This window comes from Myotis yumanensis, unplaced genomic scaffold, assembly GCF_028538775.1.
Source record: "Myotis yumanensis isolate MYYU_CA2020_CCGP unplaced genomic scaffold, mMyoYum1.0.hap1 SCAF_2, whole genome shotgun sequence".
NCBI classification, from domain to species: Eukaryota; Metazoa; Chordata; class Mammalia; order Chiroptera; family Vespertilionidae; genus Myotis; species Myotis yumanensis.
The window spans coordinates 18,099,859-18,105,476 of NW_027223753.1; the positions used below are offsets into that span (position 1 = coordinate 18,099,859).

At 41.8% G+C, this 5,618-nt stretch overlaps 1 non-coding gene across 1 annotated transcript; it reads left to right on the forward strand.

Moving 5' to 3' along the window:
- Positions 1 to 5,127: 5,127 nt before the first annotated feature.
- LOC139004730 (U11 spliceosomal RNA) lies at positions 5,128 to 5,261 on the forward strand. The gene has a single exon (XR_011470564.1). It is a non-coding gene; the product is annotated as a U11 spliceosomal RNA (small nuclear RNA).
- Positions 5,262 to 5,618: the final 357 nt, after the last annotated feature.

Below are 5,618 nucleotides of genomic sequence, written 5' to 3' on the forward strand. Positions count from 1 at the left end.
GATGGCCGCCGCCCCCCAAGGCGCTAGCCAGGCAGGTGCCCCACAAGAATCCTACCCTGACCTCTTGGTTCAGAGGCTGAGGCTCAACCACTGAGCCACACGGGCTCCGGGTAAATCTTTTAATGGTTTAAAGGAAACCTGTGAGGTGGGTGGAGGTGGAAGAGGGGATGGGGGGATAAATGGTAATGGAAAATAAAATAAGGAGTAAAGGAAACCTGTGAGAGATAAAGCAAGGTCCTAGTGAATAAGTTTTGAGTCTCTGTTTGAACTCAGAATTCTCCAAACCCTGTCCTCTAACCATTAAACCGATTCTTTCCGTCAGTTCATCGGTCAAATGCCTGGTGAGAAACGCTGCATTTAGCAGATGCTGGACTTGTAAACAAGACCTGGTTCCAGCCTAAGTCCTTGTGGAGCCCAGGTTCCCCACACTAAGATGGTGAAACATAAAGGAATGTAAAAAGGGCTGTGACAGCCCAGAGCAAGTGACTGTAACTGCCAGCAGGAATGGAGAAGAGCTGCCTTCCAGCTGGATTAGTACAGTAACCTGCCTTCTAGCCTTTATATTTTCCCGTCCTCGTACCACCAAATTTCCAATCCACCCTTAATACTGCCACCAATCCAAATTTACGGAATCTTCACCATTAGTCTCCAAGCCATCTTCTCAGTCTTACTTCCCTGCCATTGCTGTCTTCATTCTAATAGCCTAGCATACCATTTTTTAATTTTTGCACTCCCATCCATCTTTTAAAAAAAATGTATTTTATTGATTTTTTTACAGAGAGGAATAGAGAGAAACATCGATGAGATAGAAACATCGATCAGCTGCCTCCTGCACACCCCCTACTGGGGATGTGCCTGCAACCAAGGTACATGCCCTTGACTGGAATCGAACCTGGGACCCTTCAGTCCACAGGCCGACGCTTTATCCACTGAGCCAAACCAGTTAGGGCCCTATCCATCTTTTTAAGACCTGGTTTAAAAGTACATTCATTCAACAAATAGATTGTTTATTGTGCACCCAGCTTTTTGCTAGGTGCTGGGTGTAAGTAAAGACAAACAATATCCTTATCCTTAGAGATTTTACAACCTGAAGTGGGGAAACATTACTAACAAGTACACAGAAATGTAAAATGAGAGAATACCAGAATAAACTAGATTTATCTAGCTGGGTGATGCCGTGAGCTATGAAACAGCTTATTCAGGGACCAAGTTGGCTGGGGATTAATGGATGATGGGGAGAGGCAGGCAATGAGGTTGCACAGGCAGGCAACAGTGTCAGCTTAGGCAGGACCTTGCAGGCTATAGTGGGGACGTAGGATTTTATTTATTGTGCAATGGGAAGGCATTGGAGGGTTGAGCAGAGGTCAAAAGAATTTTTTTTTTAGGAGATGACTGGTGGATTCTCCAGCAGACACAGTGGACAGTTCCTGTATCTAGGCTTCCACCGGTTTATACTACACAATCTGCTTCCTATTATAGCATAAGCTGTTTACATGACTCTCTCCTGCAGCTTCTACTTTGTACAGGTCAGGGACCTCCGCGTATTATTATACTATATTAAGGAAAGTAAAAGGCCTAACAGTCTATATTATTTGTTTTTAAAAAATTTATGTGATTGCCCTAACCGGCTTGGCTCAGTGGATAGAGCGTCGACCTGGGGACTGAAGGGTCCCAGGTTCGATTCCGGTCAAGGGCATATACCTTGGTTGCGGGCCCATCCCCAGTAGGAGGTGTGCAGGAGGCAGCTGATTGATGTTTCTCTCTCATTGATGTTTCTAACTCTCTATCCCTCTCCCTTCCTCTCTGTAAAAAAAGCAATAAAATATATTTTTTAAAAAAATCTATGTGATGGCCTTAGCCAGTATGGTTCAGTGGGTAGAGCGTCGTCCTGTAGACTGAAGGGTTCTGGGTTCCATTCTGGTCAAGTGCGTATACCTGGGTTGCAGGCTCGATCCCCAGTAGGGGGCGAAAAGGAGGCAAATGGTCAATGACTCTCATCATTGATGTTTCTATCACTCTTCCTCTCTGAAATCAATAAAAATGCATTTAAAAAAATAAAACCTTTAAAAAAATAAAAATCCAGATGATGTATATATACATAGAAAATAGTGGGCAAGTTGAACACTAAACTGTCAATAGTAGTTTGGGGAAAGCATTCTTAAAATTCTGTACTGTTTTGATTTCTTTTTTTTTTTTTTAATATATTTTATTGATTTTTTACAGAGAGGACGGAAGAGAGACAGAGAGCCAGAAACATTGATGAGAGAGGAACATCGACCAGCCGCCCCCTGCACACCCCCCACTGGGGACGTGCCCACAACCCAGGTACATGCCCTTGACCAGAATCGAACCCGGGACCCTTCAGTCCACAGGCCGACGCTCTATCCACTGAGCCAAACCGGTTTCGGCTGTTTTGATTTCTTTACAATTACCCCATACCTATTGTTTCTATATTTAAAATGAAGTACTTCTGAATGATTCCATTAAAAAATTTTTTCTGTTATAGTTAGCATTCAATATTATATTAGTTTCAGGTGTACAGTGTAGTGGTTAGACATTTATATGACTTTGAAGTGATTCTCCCTCCACCCCCCATAAGCCTAGTAGCTACCTGACACTATACATAGTATTACAATATTATTGACTATATTCCCTATACTGTACTTTACATCCCTGGGACTGTTTTGTAACTGCCAATTTTCCTTCCTTCCTTCTTTCCTTCCTTCCTTCCTTCCTTCCTTCCTTCCTTCCTTCCTTCCTTCCTTCCTTTTCTTTCTTTTTTTTCTTTCTCTCTCTCTTTAGCCAAATTGCACTTCTTAGCCCCTTTACCTTTTTCACCCAGTACCCCATGCGCCCCTCCCCTCTGGCAACCATCAGTTTGTTCTCTCTATGCATGAGTTTGTTTCTGTTTTCTTTGTTCATTTGATTTTCGGATTCCATATAAAAATGAAATTATATATTTGTCTTTCTCTGTTTGACTTATTTCACTTAGTATAATATTTACCCTCTAGGTCCATCCATGTTGCAAATGGTGGTTTCATTCTTTGAATGTTTATGCCGTTCTGGAAAAGGCAAAACTACAGGGCCAGAAAACAGTGGGTGTCAAGATTGGGAATAGGTGGAGGGGGTGACTAGAAAAGGAGACAAAGGAACTTTTTGGGGTGATGAAAATGTTTGATATTTTGATTTATTGTGATAACAGACAAATGTCTATGAGTTTGTTAAAACTCAACTGAACTATAAGATAAAAAAAGTGAAGGTCCTGGCCCGATGGGTCAGTTGGTTTAGAGTGTTGTTTCTATACACCAAGGTTGCAGTTCAATTCTCTGGTCAAGTCACATACAGTAATCAACTGATGAATGTATAATTAAGTGGAACAACAAATTGATGTGTGTGTGTGTGTGTCTCTCTCTAAAAAATAAATAATTTTTAAAAAATGAATTTACTGCCCTAACCGGTTTGGCTCAATGGATATAGCGTCGGCCTGGGGACTGGAGGGTTCCAGGTTTGATTCCGGTCAAGGGCATGTACCTTGGTTGCGGGCACATCCCCAGTGGTGGGTGTGCAGGAAGCAGCTGATTTGATGTTTCTCTCTCCTCGATGTTTCTAACTCTCTATCCCTCTCCCTTCCTCTCTGTAAGAAATCAATAAAATATATATATATATATATTTTTTTTTTTTTAATATATTTTATTGATTTCTTACAGAGAGGAAGGGAGAGAGATAGAGAGCCAGAAACATCGATGAGAGAGAAACATCGATCAGCTGCCTCCTGCACATCTCCTACTGGGGATGTGCCCACAACCCAGGTACATGCCCCTGACCGGAATCGAACCTGGGACCTTTCAGTCCACAGGCCGACGCTCTATCCACTGAGCCAAACCGGTTTCGGCAATAAAATATATTTTTAAAAAATTAATTTATTGTACGTAAATTATACCTCAATAAATATAACTTCAAAAAATGAAATATGCAGGGAAAATAAAGCAAGGATTATATTTTTAAAATATTTTTAATTACATAATAATAATCCATTATGCTTTTAAAAGTTGGGACATTACAGGTCAACCTAAAGTCTCATGTGTCATTGGCCCCCATCCTGAGTCCCCTCTTTCCTTCTCAGGGGTAATCACTGATGTTTGTTCTTCCAGATCTTTTTTTTTTTTTTAAAAAATACACAAGCCTGCGGCCATAGAAAACATATAACACTTATGTATACACGTGTGTGCTCTTTATTACATTAATGGTACCATGCAGTACCTGATATTCTATTCAACACCTTTTTCACTATTTTTATATCTGTTGATAAAGATCTACTTCAACATTCCAAGTACAGTATTGCTTTTTTTCCCTTTCTATCATGCTGTGCCTTATTCTGCACCTCTCATTAGTGTGGTTTTTTAAAATCCTCACCTGAGGATTTTTTTAAAAAATTGATTTTAGAGAGCGGAAGGGGGAGCTAGAGAGAGATATGGATACGTTGCCTCTCTTACCTGCCCATCGGGGATCAAACCGCAACCTAGGTATGTGCCCTGATCTGGAATGGAACCCACAAGCTTTTGGTGTACAGGAGGATGCTCTAACCGTCAGTGTTTTTGATGTTTAACTCCTCGGAAGGTCACACCACATATAAACACACCACATGAGGAAGGTTAGGCTGCTCCGTTTTTCGCTCTTACGATGATCAGGTGCCTTTGGTGCTCGCTTGCTGGGGCTAGCGCACGTTTGTGCTTTTTCAGTTTTAATAAGGGTAGGAGATTTGTGTTTTCCCAGATGGGTACCTATAGCCCCGGAGAAGCGGGTTTTCCCACACAGCGGAGGACAGGAGCGGCCCCGCCCACTGCAGCGGAGAAAGCTCCGTTCTTCCTTCTCCCTCCACAATCAGTCTTCCCCGCCCCTTCCTCTGTGCCCAGGGCACCTTCCCAGCAAGCACTGCGGTATTTGCATATCGACTAAGTTTCTGCCTTTGCTTCTAAATAAAAATAAAAAAATAAATCTGAATGTCTTTGACACTGGAAATTCCTCGATTTCTGGAGCATAGAGTAGGAATTTGTAAACAGCCTTTTTTCACTTTTATCAAAATAGGTGTTCGCTAACACTGCTTCCCTGCTTTCGGGCCGATAAGGCAAAAAGGGCTTCTGTCGTGAGTGGCACACGTAGAGCAGCCTGATTGCTCTACGTGCGGAATCGACATCAAGAGATTTCGGAAGCATAATTTTTTGGTACTTGGGCAGCTGGTGATCGTTGGTCCTGGCGCCTGTTCTCTGAGGTATAAAGAAAGAAACGTGTTTGTATAGCCAGTTTGGTTCAGTGGCTAGAGCGTTGGGAGGGATGTTTTTCTCATCGATGTTTCTAACTCTATTCTTCTCCCTTCTTCTCTATAAAGAATCAATAACATATTAAAAAAAAAAAAAGATAGAAATGTAGGCTTTTGTTTTAGTGTAACCAGGAGAGGTATTTACCCCCCCATGTTGACTGAACCATCATGTATCCATTCCTAAAGCTGAGTTGGTGTTCTCTTTATAATTTTTGTCCTTTAAGGACATAGAGGCAATAGTTTAAAACATTATTGCTAATAAGTAGCACTCTCTTACTGCTGGTAGCAACAACCTTTCTGG